This window comes from Argiope bruennichi, chromosome 11 (assembly GCF_947563725.1).
Source record: "Argiope bruennichi chromosome 11, qqArgBrue1.1, whole genome shotgun sequence".
Taxonomy (NCBI): Eukaryota; Metazoa; Arthropoda; class Arachnida; order Araneae; family Araneidae; genus Argiope; species Argiope bruennichi.
This window is the reverse complement of record NC_079161.1, coordinates 37,685,948-37,708,818: the sequence shown is the minus strand read 5'-3', so window position 1 is coordinate 37,708,818 and position 22,871 is coordinate 37,685,948. Positions and strand designations below refer to the sequence as shown.

At 29.7% G+C, this 22,871-nt stretch overlaps 1 long non-coding RNA gene across 1 annotated transcript; it reads left to right on the top strand.

Annotated features, from left to right (window-relative positions):
* The first annotated feature begins 3,958 nt into the window (after positions 1 to 3,958).
* Positions 3,959 to 18,518, top strand: LOC129957585 (uncharacterized). Its single transcript, XR_008782784.1, has 4 exons — positions 3,959 to 4,143; positions 10,853 to 11,082; positions 15,208 to 15,283; positions 18,261 to 18,518. It is a non-coding gene; the product is annotated as an uncharacterized LOC129957585 (long non-coding RNA).
* The last annotated feature ends 4,353 nt before the right edge of the window (positions 18,519 to 22,871 follow it).

Below are 22,871 nucleotides of genomic sequence, written 5' to 3'. Positions count from 1 at the left end.
ATTCAACACCGTCCATAGAGTGCGAAATTTTCGAATTGTGTAAAATATCTTTTAAAGTAATATGTGAATGTCGCAATGCCAAGTTATATCTTATAGTTCACAAACTAACCTAAGCAATAGCAGAATAATTCACCATAATAACGGGAGTATATCAGGCTATGTCTTTGAAACAAACTATTATTTACACATTGAGTTATCAGCATCAATTATAAAACAATGGTCCAAATTTGTTTAAAATATTCGGTGCACAACCAGAATTTTAAAATTAAAATTGATAAAGGAAATATATTTTATAGTTTAAGACAAATTATCTTATCAGACACTAAAGTGAATTAATAAAAAAAGAGAAATTGCAACTTCGATGACGTAAATTAACCGATAATTCGATACTTTTATTGCGATAAGTGCGAAACATTTTTTAAATATTAATTTTCTGAAAAATTCCCCGATTTTTAAGTTATTCTCGAAGAAATATTTATGAAAATAATCTAACGAAACTGAATGTTAAATTGGTGCTAGCCTACGAAACTCAAAGATTGCAATTTTTTTTTTCAAAAGCATGTTACATTTCATTATAAAAAACTAAGCCTTTAATTCATTTTATAAAAATAAACCAAGTTCTGTTTCTGAAATAATGACCAAGAATTTTTCAATTCAACTTTTAATTGCACATCTAAAGACATTATTCCCATTGAATAAAACCGCTTTGTCTAATATTTTGATATTTCAAGTATAATTGGCGTTTTGGATAAGAATAGGAAGGCGAAAGATATATTTACAGACATGAACTTAGAAAGCTACGGATATAAGTCTTTAATAGTGAATATATACATAATAATTATTTATAACAATTGCGATACTTTAATTTCATACAAGGAAAAAAAAATCTTTATTTCCAAGAAAGATAACTTGAAACTACTTGCAACCAACTGTTCTTCACTAATTTCAATTTAAATATATCTTTCAAAGCAAACTTCTTCAGGTTTTAATAAATTCAATAGTTGATAAAAATGTTTCCATACATTTAATAAAATATTAATCAGAATACTTACCCCATTATTAATAATTTTCTTACTTAGACTTGTATATTGGCAGATTTATAATTACTGCAGCAGCATGCATACAGTATTCAACTTCGCACATTATGCCCTAATGTTTTACACTAAAATTTATAAACCAACGCAATAAAATTCATTTCCATAATATCATATGCCAATATCTTAAATTATTATTGCAGATATTCACGCAAAATTATTTAATCTTTTCTCGAAACAAAAATAACACAATTAACCAAACTTCTCGAAGAAGCATTTGATAACTTTCAAGTATAACTAAAAAATAAAAATTACAGCTTCGAGTTGACTTCAAATTCTCATACGAATGAGATTACTTTGCTTAAGAGCGGAAAGCAACCATAAATTATGTGGCATTATCTTCTTCCAGATGTCTAAGCAAATAACAGCTACTCATTTGGCATGGGTGTCAAAATGACAATGACAATAATATGAAATATTTGGATTCAAACGCTAATTTACATTATGAAATTTACACTGGTTTCATAAACTATAGGAACGAACATATGATTTGATTTTGAATAATTATTAATCCATATTAAATTACCAGGACACTATTAGAACTATCACTAGCGTCACAACAAATCATGTCGATACTGCTTCTTTCAGTATTGGCATGGTGGTCGGATGTGTCTAAAAAGAAGAGACATCACCAGCTCAACAACCTTCAATACAACCTAAGAATTAGAGGGTTCAATTTCTAACATAATATTATGTATACACCATGTTATAAATCAGATTTGTTTAATGAGAGGGAGTTTAATTCAAGAATATTTTATTTTAAAGTTAACATTTCAAATTTACATCAGCTGCTCGAACCTGGAAGGAATTGAAAGAAAATAAAGAAGGATCTTAGGTCATTTCTCCAAGTTTGGAGCATATTTAGAAATAAAATGTTTGGTAGCTTCCATCGATTAATAGAAAAAAAAAGGAAATTAACTGGACAATCTAGGAAAAGTTATCTATCATTTAAAATCAAAATAAAAACAGAAATATAGTCATTTTTTTAAAGTATCCAAACCCATGTCTGCAGCAACACAAGGATTAACAAAAATATTCATTTACAATTTTTTAAAAATTGGGTTCAATTTAATTTATTGAATGGTTTTAACATTTTCTTAAGCTCTGCCGAATCAAAATTTTACAAGATTTGGAATTTAGATAATGTGACTATGGTTTTGACCTTTATATGGTAAGTTTCAATTTTCCATCGATATAAGCAGTTGGAGATAATGTTAAGCAAAGATGAGTGCAGATTGGATTAGGCCTGGATTTTCTCTAATCTTGTGATCTCGATTCCTAATCAAAATGATTTTTCTTAAGATTTAATAGATGAAAGATATCCATCTTTTTGTTTTCTTTTAATATTTTTTTAGCTAAATTATGCTTGTATATCAGATTCAAAGCAAATAAAGTGGATTCACCCCTTTCATGAATCCACTTTCCAACAGTCTAGACCTTTGCTGGAAAGGTACTGATTCAGAATTTTGACACTGAGTGGCGCTATAATCAGTCTCATCAAGTATTGCAGGGTCGCTTTACAATACCAAAATATCACTTTTGTCATTATGAGTCTAGAGTTCTGAAGTCTAAGAAAACTCTAAATATTGGTCTTTTATTAAAAGGGTTAACTTTTGCGATTCTAATACATATTTTTCTAATCCTATCTTGTATTTTAAGTATTTAAGCTCTTATACTGGTCTTTTATTAAAAGAGTTAACTTTTGAGATTCTAATAAATATTATTCTAATCCCGTCTTGTATTTTAAGTTAAATTATTCTTGGAAGTTATGAAAGAGTGATTTACTCTTTTCATTAGTTCGATTTCAATAATATTCTAGTTTAGTTCAGTTATATTAACGTCCCCGTTTGGAAGCATCAGTAAGGTTATTTGTGAATGGACTTCGTAATTTTGAACCTCGCACAGATGATAAAGACAACACCTGTATTGGAACTTCTCCATGCCAAGCTTCCGTCTCACACCAATTAGATAGGATTTAGTGCATGACGTGACGTTTAGTGCATGATTTAGTGCATCAGTAAGGTTATTTGTGAATGGACTTCGTAATTTTGAACCTCGCACAGATGATAAAAACAACACCTGTATTGGAACTTCTCCATGCCAAGTTTCCGTCTCACACCAATTAGATAGGATTTAGTGCATGACGTCACATTTAATGCCTTATCGACTTGCGTACATGTCGAAATCTTTCATGGAATCGAGTCTCGAAGCCCGGCCTTACCACTAGGCCACTGTTGCGTTCAGTAACATTCTATATTTTCATTTTAAAAGTAATCTAATACATTGTAATAATAAAAAGTGATAAGCATATTTTGGATTCGCTAAACAAGAGTAATTGGAATTGAAACTATATTTTTCTTTGCAAGTCAATATTTTTTTATAACTTCTGTGCAGCTGCAGATAGGTCATGGGGGTTTGGAAAACAATGGCTATAATTCTGTTTTATTTTCGATATTAAATAAGATACTATCTTTCACTCATACGTTCTGGTTCTTTTCAAAATTATTTTATTGCATATAAATAGGTGAAATTTGGCGAGAATTTCTTTCGGTTTTCTAAACTTTAACAAATAACGATGAATCATTTTTATTTATATATACTTAAATAATTAAATAGGTGATGTGATTTTAGAATTTTTCTTTGAAATTGAAAAAGTAAGGATTAAGGATTATTTTGTTAGTCAAATGCGCTTTATTTTTTACCTGAGGTGCACTAAATATTAATTCGGCATTCGAACCCTCTCATTCTTGGATAGTGTATAAGGTCACCTAGTCACGGCTTTGACGGCGTCCAAGTTATTTGAAATCTGTTAAAAATGAAGCCATTATTCTGAATGCACTGTTAACCGTATAGGCCATGTGAATCTTCGTCTGAATCCAGATACTTCATGTAACAGTTTACTTTAGTAATTACGTCAAACGAGCAATAGTTTTGTGTATATTTTTGAATGAAGATGTTGCTGGGTAACTCAAAGCTGTTTTCTAGTATTCATTTGAGATTTAAAAGATCGCTGTCAAAATCTACTTCGTTCTTACAGCAGCACAAATAGGTAAAAATATTCCTGAACTTCATTTGATAGTATGACCATAAGAATTCTTGCTTTTAATTCTGAACTGTGATTCATATTTTATAGTTATGTTTGAATAGTACCAAACCCTTCCTTAATATAGTTAAGTTTGAATCCATTATGAGTTTCTCTGTTTTAGAAATTGTTTAGTATTATTGTGTGAATACCTGTAATAATAATTTCATCTTGACAAATGGATTCATGGAAAATCAATTATATTGAATTGGTTTGCTAAATATGAATGCAAAACATTTAGAACATTGACATGCAAAGATTTATATTAGATGTGTGTGTTGACATGCTACATATGTTAATTACTAAATTGCAAATTACATCTACCAATTGAGTACGTATTTTACTTCAAAATTATATTAAATATATGAATAAGTTAATGTGAGATATTTCATACTTTAAAAATAGAGGAGTATCGCTTTAAAATACGTCTATATTGAATAATGATCTGGTTTGGCATAATCTTAATTTTTTTTTATCATAAAATAAATGTTTTTTTCTAAAACTCGGGATATATAATTGATACTTTTCTACAGAGATGATCTCTTTTTAAAAAGCATTTATATTTTCTATATTAAAGATTTGATTCCAAAGTTTTCAATGAAAATTTCAAATCATATTTCCAAACATTTCTTTTTTGTGCTTTCTTATTAAGAATTTTTTTTTTCTTAAAATGAGTTACAAAATATTAGATTATTGATACGTTACTCAGAAATAAGCTGCATTTGAAACATTAATGGCCATTTTTGTGATATACATTTATTGCAGTTTTCAAATGGATGTTGGAAATTAAGCATGTTATGTTTCGTAGAACAGAATTGGTGAAATTATTCGATTTTTTTGTCAGTTGCAGTTCTTTCCATAAAATTTCTGTGTGTATTGAAAGGTAGACAGTAATAGAATTGAATTGAATTTCATTATTTACTAATGCAATTTAAATAAAAATATTTTTTGGGAATTTAAATAAAATTGTAAAAAGTACATTGTTCTAACATCATATCAAATCAAATCCAATATATTATTATTTCCCTAGAGTTGAACTTCAGTTCTTTGTTTACTCTACAACTTAATTAGGCAGTACTTTTCGCTTCAAAAATGGTGCTCAACTAACTCTGTATTATGCTTAAACTTCAAACTCGATGTATAACATAACTGAGCGATTTAATTTCAGTTCAGTTTAAGTGACAATTTGATGCACTTATTTCATTCATATTTGGCGCAGATTTTAGTATCTTAAAATTCATAATTTTCAAGATCGGAACAAGTATACTCGGAACTTTTAGTCAAATAATATTTCCAACATATATTATAAATGCTGCATGTATTACATGCATAACATGCAAATTTTAAAAACTATTTTTTAAAGCAGCATTTATTTAAAATGAATTACAAAGCCTTTTAATGCATTCGCATTTTAAAATGCTGACATAAATTGTCAGAAATCTAATCTTTTTTTTTAAATTTAGCTTATTTCCCTTTGAAGTCTAGAAGCTTATTTTTGTTACCGAAATATTTCAATTAGTTAAGAAAATCATAGTTACCTATTTTTAAATGCGGAAGCTATAGGGCACAAGAACTCGGGAGGAATAAAATTCAAATAAATTTGTAATACCTGAATAATTCTCAAATGGTTGCAAACTCTTCTGCCGAAAACTTTGACCTCCGAAACTGTTGAATTTTCATGAATACATTTAATTCACCTTGTTGTTTTGTGCATGAAAATTCCTTTCGCGAACTAGGTCTTTTGTTTTCAGCATTTGATAATTTCTGAATAAAAAGCCCGACTGGAATCTAGAATCTGTTAAAAAAAAATATTTGATCCCTTAATATCAGATTATTTTAATAGAAATTAATTGCGGCCCATTCAAATATTTTCGTGTGAATTTGGAAAAAAAAAATATACAATTTTCATGTGCTAATGCATCCAATGAGTTTCAATTTATCAATGTTTGAATGAAACAAAGAATTGTTTATCGAACATTTGGTGCTTCAATTGGATTGCAGACAAATATTAACCAAAATAATTTACCTTTTTGTAAAAATAACCTAACCACTTCCAAAATATAATTTTAATATACTGATTGCTTAATTTTTACTATTGAAAAGTTCATCTTATCATTTTTTATATAAAAATAGAATCCACTAATTGATTGAATATTTAAAAAGTACATTTATCTATGTACCGCAACTAATTTCACATGGAAAATATAAAACTGAAGAGAAATACTCGTTGTTTTTTACACCAGGGTCAACCTAATTAGAATTGTGATTGGACCATGCTAATTGAATTTGTAAACACAGTTTTGAGAATGAAGTCAAACAAATGTGAAACCTTTTACTAAAGGTCCTTTCAACAGCCATATTCATGCATTCAAGTTCCTACAATCAGAAATTCGGTAATATTAAATATAGCATAGTTTTTTTAATACTGTTATAACAATAGAAGTAAATAATTTCTCGTATTTCAATATTGAAAAATAATAAGCCAATGGCATCTCATTCATTTTACAATTGAACAATAAGCACCAATATTACAAGAATTGTGGATTAATATGAAGACTTTAAACAGATTTTACATTTTAACTATTTTTGTGATGATAAATGTTAATTTTTTGAGAAAGATTAAGAAAAAGCATAAATGCCTGTATTTTTTTTATAAGTAGCTTAATAGATTTGTCTTAGGACTCTCTAAACTGAAATGGCCTTGCATTTATAAGAATTGTCATTAAGTTAAGGAAGCGTTGAATTTTTCACCTCTCTCGAAAGATTGACTAGTGTTAAAATTACGTGAAGAATTAAATTAGCTTTTAACAAATTTCCGATTCTAAAAAAAATGAAAAAATAATGGGAAATAATTCTAATGCTTTCTGTTGGAGCTGCCGTTTCAAAGTTTACTTGGGTATTTCTTTATTATAATTAAGCTACCATAGGTAGTGAACATGATTTACATCTTCAAATGGTAAAACACTTCTCCATTTGAGGTTAGAATGCATTTGAATACTAAAAGGAATTGCGATCCTATTGGGTTTAAAAATCACATAGAGATGTTATTGGTAGAAGTACGACTTGAATAATTCTGAATTTCAGCTATCTAATTAATATATTTGTAACACAAGAAAAACCTTTGCACTTTCTTAAATAAAAGTGCTGCTTTTATCTTTAACTTGAATAGAGTTGGGTTAAACTTTTAGATTCGTATTCTTCCATCATCTGGATTTAAAACTGAGTATGCAGTTATTAGGTAATGTTGGCAATGAAATCTTAGACTGAACCAAATTGTAGTAGTGTGTAGTTTTCTTCGATTTCGACGGCAGGCTTATCGGGGCTCCCATACTCGGAGAAGGACTATCCCTTTCTTGATTGTGACTGTTTCGGCTACGGCTTTTAATATATTGTCATGAGTTTGATGCAAGGCGATGGTAACTTACCTCTGAAATGGAGATTTTAGTGGTGGGCAGTTAAATGAATGGAAATTGATAGTGTTGTTATTGCTATTACTGTTGTTGTTAATGATAGTCGTACAGATTGATAGATCCACATTACGGACATCAAGTTTTATATAGTAATAATGAGTAATGTACGGATTGGTTGGATATTTGCGCAATGTTCGTTATTGCGTGTAAAGTTTTGTAATGAGTAAATGTGTTCTGTAATGATAAAAGGCGTAATATGCGACGGACAGCAAGCTTTTTGCTGTTGTTATTGGCGTGATGGCGCAGAAGTATTGGCAAAAAATGTGAAGGGCAATGCATGAAATGAGACGAATGTAGAAGTTTTGTGCGCTAGTGGCGTGAAGTGCATCAATTGTGTGTGGAAGTTTTGTGCACTGGTGGTGTGTAGTGCATCAAATGTGTTTGGAAGTTTTGTGCACTAGTGGTGTGCAGTGCATGAAATGTGTGTGGAAGTTTTGTGCAACAGTGGTGTGCAGTGCATGAAATGTGTGTGGAAGTTTTGTGCAACAGTGGTGTGCAGTGCATCAAACGTGTGTGGAAGTTTTGTGCAACAGTGGTGTGTAGTGCATGAAATGTGTGTGGAAGTTTTGTGCAACAGTGGTGTGTAGTGCATGAAATGTGTGTGGAAGTTTTGTGCAACAGTGGTGTGTAGTGCATCAAATGTGTGTGGAAGTTTTGTGCAACAGTGGTGTGTAGTGCATCAAATGTGTGTGGAAGTTTTGTGCAACAGTGGTGTGTAGTGCATGAAATGTGTGTGGAAGTTTTGTGCAACAGTGGTGTGTAGTGCATGAAATGTGTGTGGAAGTTTTGTGCAACAGTGGTGTGTAGTGCATGAAATGTGTGTGGAAGTTTTGTGCAACAGTGGTGTGCAGTGCATGAAATGTGTGTGGAAGTTTTGTGCAACAGTGGTGTGCAGTGCATGAAATGTGTGTGGAAGTTTTGTGCAACAGTGGTGTGCAGTGCATGAAATGTGTGTGGAAGTTTTGTGCAACAGTGGTGTGCAGTGCATGAAATGTGTGTGGAAGTTTTGTGCAACAGTGGTGTGCAGTGCATCAAATGTGTGTGGAAGTTTTGTGCAACAGTGGTGTGCAGTGCATCAAATGTGTGTGGAAGTTTTGTGCAACAGTGGTGTGTAGTGCATCAAATGTGTGTGGCAGTTTTGTGAAATAGTGGTATGTAGTGCATCAAATGTGTGTGGTAATTTGTGCTGTGGTGATGGGTAGCATATATAGATTAATGAATGTGGAATTTTTGTGCTGTGGTAGTGGACAATGCGCGATATGTGGCTGAAAGAAAATTATAAGTGGTGATGGTGGGCAATGTACAAAGAGTAATGGAGTGACAGTTTTGTACATAAGTTGCGAGGGAATTTCGTAAAGTGCAATGAGCCTGAAATTTTCGTGAGTGATGTTGGGCCATTCATGAAGATCAGTGAGTATGGGATTTGTGTGGCGTTAAGCAATGCGTGTAGTGCAGTGAGTAGAGATTTTAGTGGCGTTAGGCAATGCGTGAAGTACGGTGAGTGTGGGATTTTTTAGTGATTTTTGGCAATGTGTGTGGAGGTTTTGTGAGCAGTGGGGCGCATTGCATGAAGTGCAGTGAGTGTGGAATTTTTGAATGATGATGGGCAATGCGTGAAGTGCAATAAGAATGGAATTTTTTTGAAGGGTCATGGGCAATACGTGTGGAAGTTTTGTGATTGGTGGTGGGCAGTGAATGTGGAAGTTTTGTGATTGGTGGTGGGCAGTGAATGTGGAAGTTTTGTGATTGGTGGTGGGCAGTGAATGTGGAAGTTTTGTGATTGGTGGTGGGCAGTGAATGTGGAAGTTTTGTGATTGGTGGTGGGCAGTGAATGTGGAAGTTTTGTGATTGGTGGTGGGCAGTGAATGTGGAAGTTTTGTGATTGGTGGTGGGCAGTCAATGTGGAAGTTTTGTGATTGGTGGTGGGCAGTGAATGTGGAAGTGTTGCGGGTGGTGGGGAGCAGTGGCGTTGGTGATTGGCTATGCATGATACACGATGGAGTGAAAGTTTTATGTTGTGGTCGTGGGTGATGAGTGAAGTGTGCTGGAGTGGAAGTTTTGACCAGAAGCTGTGATAGGTGATTCATGTAGTGTAGCGAGTATGGAAGTTTTATGCAACGATTGTGAGTAATGCGTAAATGAGATGAGCGTGGAAGTGTTGTGCTGCGCTGCGCTGAGAAGCAAAGCGTGATGGGTAGTGCAAATTTTTTAGTTGTGATCAATACCCGAATTACAGTATAGTGTAAGTTTTATATGCTGGAAGATTGATCAGTGCGTAAAGATGAGGTAAAAGGGAAGTGTCGTGGTGATATTGTTATGCGTGAAGTGTGGTGAGTAAGGAAGTGTGATACCGTAATAGTGAACAATGTGTAGATTGTTGTTGGATAAAAGTTTTGTCCTTTGATGGTGAGTAATGCGTACACTGAAATGAAGTTTTGTGCTATCTTGTACTTTTGAACAGTGCGTTTATAGGGGTTGAACTGTAATAATTGACGTGGATGGAAAATTATGTATAATGGTAATTGCAGAATTGAATGTTTACAATGTGCAGTTTCTTTTGTTTTAATTTGGATTCATTATATTAACATATCTTTGTAACGATAGCTTTGTTGCGACGGATCTCATTGGTTGCTATGGTCTTATGATAATTCTATTGAATAGTTTGAGAAAACTATTCCGGATTTTATAATTCTGATTATAATCTAAAACTAAAAATAAATGCATTTCGTATAAATTAACCGAAATAACGAATTAACTCTGATATAACTTTAATAGCTTTAAATTAACTTCTTGAAATTATTAATTGCATGTTCTAAATTTCGCTTGTATTATTTTTACATACGGCAAGACATATTTCACAATTCAGTTCTGTTTGCTTAACTCCCATCGCTGAGATAACAACCATTTTGATTCAAGACATTAGTCTTTTTATATAGATAGTAAAACAGTATCTTTCAGTTATCATAGCCTTGCAAATTAAAGCTTGAAGCAGCTTTGTTAATGAAATTGAATAAGACTCACTTTGAGCAAAACTATGTAATCAGAAATTGAATTCGCTACATTGACCCTCTATCATCAAAATACGAACCGACAGTACAAAAGTAGCTTTACAATTACTGGAAAATAATGCCATGGGATAAGTATTGAGAGATGTTAATTTGAGGCTCCATTGCTTGCAGCATAGTAATTTTTAAATTATTTAATAGATCAATGAAGTTAAACTACTTCCCGCATTGACAAAAGCTGTTGGGGTAATATTAGAGAGCTGAGTCAACTTGGGATGTCCAATGTGCCTTCGCTGCATTTCTTTAATTCTGGTCTTAATTCCTTTCACTAAGTCAAACACATCATCTGACATATTCAAATCTGTTTGGAGGCCAAGTCCTAAAACGTCTTGTATCTAAGATTGGATTGATTCACCCGATATTTGGACATGGTATGTAAAATTATCCTCATCTTGACTCGTATTTAACTTGAATTGTTTTATATTTGTAAATAACGAAATTTTTAATGGATATTGATCAATTCATGATGTGCCACAATTCTGGAATATTGTACATGTGCATTTTGAAAGGCAATACCTTTTCCATATTTTCTTAGTTATGAGTTAACAGATTAATTTAAATCTTCATTAAATTCTACTTGTCCCATCTGGTACTGAATTTGAGAAACTGAAAAGATTCTATCATAAAAGTATAATAATTAGTTTTATAATGTGTAAAAAAAATTAAATATAAGAATTCTGATTTTTAAGAATGTTCTATGTTTTTAGGCAGTTTTCTTAATTTAATTTTTCTCTCATATAAATGTGTTAAAATTTCTATAATAATACTTATTTTAAGTGAAAAATACCTTTTATATAAAATTAGATAATGTTTCTGAAATTTCATTTTCTGTAAATTTGTATTTTTAGTTATATGCTAATCCCAAAATGTGTACTAATCCGCTTTAAAGCATATGTTACATCCATTGTGATTAATTTTAGATAACATTTTTGATTCCAATTAAATTTTCTACCAAATGTTTTGACAAAATCTTTACTTTTTGAATGCGAAAAAGATAATTTAATTCTATTTTTAGATTATTTTTTATTTTTAATAAATTTATTAAATTAATCCCTTAAATTAAAATTGCTTTTTTTATATTTATAGGCATATAATTGTGTAAATACTATAGAACAAAGTTCTTATATCGGTGTATAGCTGATGGTTCGCCCGGCTAACTATTCTGCAATCCTCCAGATACCCCGAGGAACTATTAATTATTACCACTATTATCTAATATGAAAATAAAAAAAAATCTCAACTAGAATTAGTAGCATTAAACTATAAGTTATTTAATAAAATATTTCATACAATTGCAAAAATGAACTGATTCAGGAGTTTTAGACAAGTAAATGTTTCAGAACTTATACAGTTTAGAGTAAATTTCGTAAAATATTGCATTTTTAGTTCTTTAAAAAGTTATTTTTTTAGCTTTTAAGCATTATAAAAGGAAAAAAAAAGATGACATTAGTTGAAGCAAAAAAAAAAAAAAAAAAAAAAACTGAGTAGCAAAGAGATATTTGTTTTAAATGGGTCTTATTATTTGAGAATTCATCTTTATTAAGTGTAGCTCTCTCACCCTGTTAGTAAAAAGCAATCAAATAAAGATCCATTATTTCACAATATGCTGAAATTCTATTATATAAAGCATAGATACTCTTTAATAAGTAAAATGTAAGATGTGCTAGTTGAAGATTACTTTAGCATAGGCCCTGGATGAGTAGGAGAAATATAGCCGTAACAATTTCCTACGACTATTGTTTCTCAATTATCAGTTTTGCCTGTCACGTTCGTTTGTGGCAAAGTTTTAGTCTGATTACCACAGTGATCAATGTGCACCATTTGAAATTGCCACACAATAATAAAAAAGTTGAAACAGGCAATTTTAACAATGTGCAGTGTTTTAGGTAATTGAATTACCCAAAAGATATCAAATGCATGTGATAAAGTCTTTATTTTTGCTAATTGAACTTATATTTTTAATTATCTTCCTGAACATTTTTGTTTAATTTAATTAATTTCACTCGCTTTCTGATATGTTATAAATTTTAAAAGTTTATATATTAGTTTAATATGAATATTCAAGCTATTTCATCATTTTCTATGATTCATTAATCATTTAAACTTTAAATTTGATTCTGTATTAACTACGCCACCTGATAGAGAATTTTAGAAAAATTTATTTCAAGTTGAAAAGCAGAAAATGATAAATAGTTGCCAACTATACTAATAAATGTGTTGTTGTTTCTGATGGCACTTGTCATAGATAAGCCCGCTGACTAAGCTACCGAATTTAAGCCGAAATTCTTGTCTCTTGTTTAACATTAGTACCATCTAGGTGCAAGAGCACGACTTAGTTAATCACGCGTCACAACCCTTTTTATGGAGCGGGCTTTATTCGTGCAGTTCATTCATTCAACCACAGATTATAATTTAGACCTGTACCAAAGAACGTTCACCCCTGATCCAGTACCCCCAGTGGTATTACTCTCGACATGGCGGACTTTGTGACCACGACAGATTTGTGTGCCAGCCACCACCAAACACGGAGAGTCTTCAGTTGGCGGGTTCGAACCCACAATTCAAGGGATGCAAATCCAACGCCCTACCAACCAGGCTATCCCGGCCTTACTAATAAATGTTTTTAAAGATAGAATTTCATTTATTTCATCTGTTCGTTTCGAGAAATTTGTCCTGTTCTTTTTTTCTGTTCATCATCTGTTCAATTTTTACTTTAACGCCTTTTGACAATGCTCTTATTGACCTTGAAATACTGATTTATGCAATAATTATAAAGTAAAGACAGATCAAATATGCTGCCTTCCATATACTTTATCATTTGTGAATACCAATATATTAATACACCAAAGGTTAATAAATAAGGAAGAAAATAAGCTTTTAGTGAATTTTAAAAATCTTCTGGTTAAATGTATATTTTAATATTATTTAACAGCTGACGATAAACGTTTTTTGTATATTAACGTTATTTTAGACAAAAGTGTTTTTTTTCCATTAAAAAATTAAACATAAAGGATTTTGATCCTGAGAAAAACCAGTTACATCAACCAACGATGTGTTGAAAATGATTAACAATTCAGCAGAAATGATTTCTTGCAGAAACAAACCCTAACCCTACTTAGCTGCAGAATGAGAACTGCAATATTATGTCCTATTACTCTACCAATCCATTTCCTCGGTATATCATCATTTATTTCATCCAAATGAAAGGAACTAAGCATTTTCGTATTCTTGTTATTTGTTTACTAGATATTCATCGTCTCGCTCACATTAAGACAATAGCAAAGAACATTTTCTCCTCAATTTCCTTCTCGTTACTTATTATAATTTTTTTCTTATTCATAAATCAATCCATGCAGATGTCGAATGAGGTCACTAGCTTACAATAAATAGTATTTGTTTTTATTTTTCGATAGAACTCGCTTGCTTTCTGATAATATCTTATTGTTCACCATAGAATCAAAGATAACAAATTGCATGTGATATTGCTTTGATAGATTAGTCTTGTCATTTAAAATAAGTAAAGAAAGTAAATACTACATTTTCTAATAACTATCATGGGATAAGATATGAGGCAAGGTAAAAAAATGTTACAGATACGAAAGAAAATTCATTAGATTAAAGATATTAAATTTTTACACAAATACATAATGTGCAATGTTAAAGGTTATAAATGTTTCAAAAGGTACATTCTATTCTAAATTTTCCCTTTTTTCGTCAGCAATAAGAATTATTTTGTATATTTGACTGATAATTAAAAGTGTAAGTAGAAATATATTCATTTTAAAACAGTTGCAATTTTGAGAAATAATATTTATATATGCATGGATAAACTGAAATGAATACATCATTCCAAGTATTATTTTTTTTTCAAACGCAGGGAGGAATTAACAATCTATCGGCAAGTGGAAAGGTGAAATTCATGATTAAGTGAAAATAATGAATGAATTAGTTAGACATTATTTTCAATTGAATGATTCATTACAAAAATCATAACTGTATGGAATGCAATATCTTAATTTGAACAATGTAGCATTATTCATTTTAAATGAAAAATAAAAAGAACACTTTCTGTTTTCGAATGTAAAAAGCATTCATATTCCTCCACACCTCGATATCGATATATTTGTCCAATAAAAATTTGTTATTTTCTTCTATGGCCTTGGCAATAAACGCCAAAGAATGAAATCCGTGAATTATTTGAACATATTGGCATCTTCTGTATAATGGAGCTTGGCGCAATCAGAAAATCGCCAAATATATCCAAGGAAAATAAAAATAAACAATTAAGCTTGTTCTTCGCATGAATGAAATAATCGCAAGAACATTAAAATGTTTTTCACCTAATATTTTTAATAACCCTAATAATAACTAAAGAGGTTGGATTTTTAATTTTTTTTTGTTGTATGTTGCATTGGTATCTGATTTGTTTGAAAATATGAATTTGGATGAAAATTTCAATGTTTACTTCTTAATTTTTTTGCATTTTCAAAAAATAGGTACGTTTCTGTTTCCAGTGATGTCTTTGTTTTGTCTCTGTCAGTTAGAAGGCAGGTTATAGCAAACTATTGATATGTAAGTGATGCTTATTTATAAACTTTAAATGCATTTTATATTATTCTATTGTATGAGTATCATTATGTTATGCATAATGTAATGGACCATGGATTTGATGTTGAATTCTCAAGAAGTGGATTTAGAATTGTCTAATGTAAATATTTTTGAAAAAAAAATCCGAAATTTCAGGGACAATTTCATATTTTACACAGGAGGATTTTGTTTTTGAATATAATTTTTAGATAAGTTAGTTACACTCTAAGTTATATTAAATACGTAATATTAGAAAGTAAAAAGAAAAACCTTTTTGATATTTGTTTTCTCTAGAACAATTCTAGTTTTTGTCAATAAATACTAAAATTTACATCAATATATGGGTTTTCTTCAAAAGCAACATATGTATTTAAATAATTTCACTTTTATTCAACATTTGATCTTTATATTAATAAAAGAAACTTCATATAACCATTTTTTTTTCAGATCCCCTTCGAATGTAGACGGATAACTTAAAAGAAATTTATAAGTATTTTTTTCATTTAAATTTAATACTTAAGCGGCTTCGATTATCCACATTATTTCTCAAAAACCCTGCACTTTTCTAACAGCACTTGAAAAAAAAAAACATAATTTGCATTCGATTACAAAAAAAAAAAAAATGCAGACGATTTAATATATTTCCAGCAACAAAAGCAACTATACGTCTCTTATAACTGTCAATCATTAAGCTTTTCTTTAAAATCATGTAAATCTTTTTCGCATCGAGTTATGAAGCTCTGAATATCAATATCCTAGAATTCGCTATCGCCTTATTCTAATCCCTCAGTAATTGGTCTAAATCAATGAAATTTAGAATATATTTTTTTAATTCGGAGAATTCCAATCATAAATGATTACGCATTTTTTCGTTAAAAAAATACGATTGTGCTGAAATTTTTTTACTAAATGTAAGTAATAGGTCCGAGAAACTGGATTTCGTAATATTTTCCAGAACTGTATTCATTGACTGATACAACTTAAAATATAATTTTAAAAGTAATTAAACGTATAATTTTAAAGTAATTTTTATGTAACATTATTCTTGTTTAGAAATCAGCTATTGCAATTTGAATTGATATTCTCAAAATATTTGGTTCGGTTTTAATGAATTCGCAGGCATTAATGTTTTTCTTAGTGCTTTTTCAAATTTTGACACAATTTAAGAAAGTTTATTGCTGTTTTTTCAGATTCAGAGATCTACGAAAGTAAGGAATCATTTAAAAATTGAAATGTGTTTATTTTCAACCATATTAAGATTGAAGGAAACTTATTCAAATTCTTATAAACAGAAATTTTAAAATCCCCTTCAATCAAATTCTGAATGCCAAATTAAAAAGGCAAAAAATTCGATCTATTTTTGTTTTGGAAGAAAAAGAAATAAACAAAACTACCTGTGACCAATGAATGCTGTTTTCATTTAATATTTTTATACTTTTGTGATATTTATTGGCATCAACAACTGAAAATTTCATCTGACGGCTGTCTAATATTTCACGACGAATCCAGGTTTTTCTCTGCCTTTCTTTTCAATTTAGCTCAGATGAAGCTAATAAAATGAGAGCACGATTTTCTAAAATAATAAAAATGAGTTGAAGGGCTTCGGAATCAATTTGTGACACATTGCTCGAAAGTAATCAAAGCAACATTTTTTAAAAAGTTCTCTTTTTTTTAAAGTTTCTTTTTTAGCAATTTTTTTAAATCTTTAGAAACCACTTTCATGAAGGATATTTCTGTAACTTTTGATAGTTTTTTTCCGTCATTTTGTTGTTATAAATTATTATTTTCTATTTAATATCGTTTTATTCCAAATATATGTGCGTTGTAAATCAGCTATTTCAGTTTATTGACTTTTTCCATCATATGTATGTTGTAAATTAGCTTTTTCCATTGTAAAATTGATTCTTTTCTTAATTAAATTTCAATATACAAAGGCTATTTCTCTAATTTCTATATCCGGTTTTTCCTACATTTCTCAGAATTTGTACACTAATTTCTAACTTAAATCTACCCTTTTATGAGACAAACTTTCGAAGAAGCTTTGTATCTGCTGTTTTACTGGAGAAATACTGTTGTATGCATAATATTTATTTGTAAATCACTAAAATAAATTATGAGTGCATAAATAAAATTAAATTTGTTGATTTTTTTTACAAATAAATTAATAGCGTAGTAGAATTTTTCCGTACGTAACTTAGTTCTCATAATATTTGTTGCAGTGTCGAAATATTTTCGGATATTTTGAAGTGCCCAAGTCAATATGGTTGCAGTTTCATCTTAAAATATAACAACTATTATTATTATTTTGTGCATGAAGTACTGAAATAGAAAGTATTCTATCTTCAAAATTCTCAAAAAATTCATTCCAATGAATTTGATACATTTCCAAGCAACAGATTTATCCGAGTGAAAGTAATTCTTTGAATTATATTTTTCTATCTGTTGGCTGGAGATCTGTTTCTATCTGAATCACACTGAGATAAACTTTCGGTTTGGTATCAAAATTGTGGATATCTGTCAAATTTTAAGCAAAATCTAACTAAGGTTAATTTGTTGAAATTTTTGAGTCGGAGGAATTTATTTTGAACCAATTCTAACCTGGCATTAATCATGAAATGACTTGAGTAGGAATTTATCTCATTTGCAGTTCTGGAAGCACTAAGGGGGAATTCTCAGCAAAATAAAATAATCTGAAATAATTTATATATTTAATAGATAATTTACATATTCCATATTGCATCTACAAAAAGTAAACTACCCAAGAAATTTTAGAACATACTTTAGTATCTCCGAACCGTTCTTAATTACAGAGATCTAACTGAAAACATAATTACTTCAGTTCATTTGACGAGATCTATACTTCCTCGCAAGGATTTTGTTTCAGTCAAAGATACGGTTTTTTTTCTCTGAATGTTATATTTAGTTTTAAAAAATTATATTAATAATAATTTCTATTTGTTAGGTTCGAATGGAATGTTTTGCTTATATTTTACCCTTTAGAAGACATGGAAAGTAATATTTGGATTTTTGCGCTATTGGAAGTTCATGGGCAGTTTATACCATTTCAACTGATATTTAAAGTGCTTAAAAAGTGATATTTCTTTATTATTCAGAAAGTGCTTAGTTTCCTAGGAGGAATATAAGTACATCATTGATCATATTATATACGCAAAAGTGCTTTTCTCGAAAAACTTTATTTGAAATATTTTTTTTATCGATTTAAAACAAAATAAATGCCTCTATTATTTAAAGAAATCGACCAAGAAAGTTTATTTTTTATTTTTTTATTATTATTATTATATTCCAATTTGAACATATCGTAATGTTTAAAAAATAAGAATGTGCTACCCCGAAATGTGAAAGTTTAAAATCTGCATCCATACCTGTAAGTTGTTGTATCAAAAAATATTTATTATTTCGCATTTCCTTCATAGTACATTTGTAATGACGAATGCAATGTATTCAGTTTCTTTTTTACATGCAATATCATATATTTATATTATTATATAAAAATGCATATAAAATATTATTTTCACAATTTTTGTATTTCTTCAGAAATATAGTTATTATCTTTGCCGAGCCCAGGACTTAAACAGGCTGAATGAAGAGAAATCAATTTCTTTAAATTTTGATACAGGTGTTTTTATTTTTAAATTGAAAAATTGAATTTTCTATTGATATTCGTATTTTAATTTTTCAGAAGGGAAATTTATCTTTTGAGAAGAAAATATTATTTCTACTCAAATGAAATAATAAAAACATATATAACAAAATCTAAAAAATAAACTTCTATAGTAAAATAATTCAGTTTACCTTTTTAGCAGGTGAAAGCAATTCATAATCTGAATGTAAAAAATAAAGCATACTAACTTATTTAATTAATTTCCATATATTTCTAATTACTTTCTGTTATGTCATTATATAGGTTTGGATCTCACGTCCTTTTTAAGATACTGTATTAAACTGAATCAAATATAACTAATAAAAAAAAACATTTTTTTTCCCTTTATGCTCAAAATTTATAACCATTCTTAAACCATTTAAGAAATGGTCAATCATAAGTAGAAAAATACGTTTAAAATAAGGAGAAAATATATAGAGTAGGCATTATAATCATGTGCTATACTTAAATATCTAAGATTCTAATACCGATCCTAGCATTTAAGCATTCTTTTAGCATTTTAGACCGTCAGAAGGTGAGTTTTTTTCATATGAAGGTCTGAAATTTAAGAAAAAAAAAGGAAGGAAAAACCTGGCATATCATTAAATTTTTGCCTTTACAAGAAAGAAAAATTTGCACCCAAACTGTTATAACAGATTATAGTTTTCTTTCCATGAACAACAACAAAAAAGAAAGCAAAGTGTTTACGTGAGAAAAATCACTGCAACCCATTCATCTCATCGTAGAGTGAATCAAGTGGCCTATCCATCTACTTGTTTTTAGAGCCTTTTTTAGGGAAGTCGCTTCTAAAGAATGGGAAAATAAGTACTCTTTGAGCTATTGCTGCTCCACTGATGTGAGAGTAAATCCCATGGGTAAAGTTCTCATCTTCCCTTCACTTCTTCGTTCGAGCATTGAAACGGGCGATAAATGATTATATCATTCGTGGTATCTCTGAGATTGTTGTTGAGAAAGAATTGTATAGGGATTTGCTATATTTGGATATAGTTTTTATTTCCTAGCAATTGTTCAGTGGTCCCTTCAGTTAGAGAAATGAGGCTGAGTTTCTGTCATTTTGGAAAGTGCTTCCTAATACTATACAAGATAATTCAAAATGATTGCCGTGATTTCAGATAGCTACAATTCTCTTACAAGCCATTGGAATATTGGAAGAGAAATTGGGAATATAATACAGAATAAATTTTGAACTTCTTTAATTTCATTATAACTGCTTTATGAATTAATTATTCATGTCCTTTTTGGAAACATTTAATAGGCCATCAATTTCACTCCAGACATTGCGATGTTTCCAGTGAACATTCTATATGTGTTTATTATCCTTTTTATTTTCTCATACGCTAAGCGTAGAAAAATTCGAACTCGACATTTTTGTCGATTCCTCAAGTTTCAGATCTCCCTGAGTTTGACAAACACATTTTTAGAATTATCTGTCTCTCTGTAGACAAGAAAGCTCGAAAACACTCTTAACTAGACGGACTGAAATTTGGTATGTGGACCGTACATCGTATTTCTATATTTCTGTCTAATTTTGAACGAAAAGCATTCAAAGCAAGTCTGTATATCTGTCTATATATTCGAGTATAAGTGAACTAGATAGCTACAAAACGTAAAGAACTAGACAGAATAAAAAGTTGGTGTGCATGTCTAGCATTTGAAATTTAAATTTTTATCAATTTTTGAACTAAATCTGTTAGAGTTGAACATTAGTCAATCTATACTTTCACATGAAAGTTAATATAATGGCTTAATGAAATTAAATACGTCATATTATGATTACAACTGTTGATCTACATTAAATGTCAGTATCAATTGGTGGGAAAAAGTCGTCTAAAATACATATTCGCACAATGAATTAAGTAAAAACGCTTGATTTATGTAAAAAAAATTTATATTTGTAATTATTGCTTCTCAATCTCTCCCAAATCATTCTTTTGTCTTACTAAGATCAATAATGTTTTGCAGGGAAGAGATAGAAAAAACTTTTATCACGGAGATGCGAGAACGTTTTGTGGAGACCACTTCTACAGGTTTTAAATCGTTTTTCGTTTGTACTCGGTACATCATCCAGAGTCAAAAGGAGGATTAAATTCAAATGCATAAAATGTCCGAGCTTTGTAGCTATGCACGTGACCATCTAATTTATTTGATATGGTATATGGTACTTCATTCTTAAGAGCAAAGGAAATTAAAATTTAGTCATTATAAACTTATGTTAAAATTAATTAAAGTGTTCATAATTAATGTGATAAGGCTGATATCTTTTTTTAATTAAAGGAAAACTTTTCCAAAAAAATTGGAAGTTGTTTTGAATAAACGATTTTTTCCCCTCCAAATAAGAATCTATGGTATCTATGAAAGAATTAATTCTTCTAACCGCCAAATTTATCTGTACAAGTTAAGAAAGCTGAAGCTGAATGTAATCAATATGTATATATGCGAATTTGTCAATGCAAATAGATTCCATGACATTTTTTGACTATCTATAAGCTCCATTTCAAAAACTGATTAAACTTTTTAATTAAAATTCAAAGATTACCTGCATCTGATGGATTGTAAAGATAATTTTACAGCTAATATGTTTCTAAACAGTGTATCTTCAACCTTCTGAGACTGCAAGTGCAGCTTAAAGCTCATTTGTTAATCTGAAAAAGAATAAAATGAATAGTATAAATGCCTAGTGGCTTTTGTACAAATTTCGACAATGAAGAAAGTCTTAGAAATTCATTCATATTATTATCATATATGTATATATCGTATACAGATTTGTTAATTTCTCTTGAAATGAAATATGATAGAACAAGGTAAAAGGCAGGTGAATTGTATTGTATCCTCATTCTTATTAGAAACAGCGAAATATATATATATATATATATATATATATATATATATATATATATATATAATAGCAAAATTAAAAAAAATTATTAATGTCCTTGTGAAAAGTATTAGCAACTTAATCTCGCTTCTCAAAGATTATCGTCTAAAAATAAGTTTGATGTAAGGTGTATTTTTGGCTACATATTTTCTCATCATCACTTATATTTATCTTTTAACCCACGCGCATCCATACATACTCTTAAACGATAGTACACATATACACACACTTGGTATCAATATTAAATATGGAAAATTCAAATTTTCACTTTTTGTTATAAATATTCTAATTCTTCACATAAAGCATTGTGGAAAAACTTTAATTTTTAATACCTGTGTGTGATGTAGCAATTTTATATCGTAATCTCTCCACGCTGATCTAGAAAAGCAAGTCAATTTTCCAGTTGGAACGAATATGATAACCAAATAACATGCTTTTCAACAATATGCTCTAGATCTGTATTTTCAGAAGAATTAGCATTAATGCAATTTTACAAAGGTATATAATTCAGTTTCCCATTCATAAAGAATAAAGTTTTTATATTTGGTACTTAAGAAATAAACTTTATTCTAGTAAGCAAAAAAAAAAAAAAAAAAAAAAAAATCAGATCCCCCCTCAAAAAATTGATAAAATAACAAGTTTGTTTCTTGAGCCGTTATCAACAGAGATTTTCATAATCCAATTGAAAAAAAAAGAAATGAAATATCCTGAATGATTTACTAGTGATCACTTTACTTTTATTTTAACGCATAGGTTCCATATGCAATATAATTAAGATCCTCAGCAAGGCGTAATATCATGTGGATATCATTCTTTTATTTAACAGCTTAAACAAGAATATCGCTCATATCAAAGAGAAACTTATTGAAAAAAACATTTGATGAAAAAGTGTTTAAAACTGCTTTAATTAACATGAAAGTGATGATGCATAACTAGAAAAAAAAAGTTCTGGATGGGTAAAAAAAGGAAGAGAAAAACCCCATTATCATCTGTTTCCTCAAGTGTCTCTATCCCTA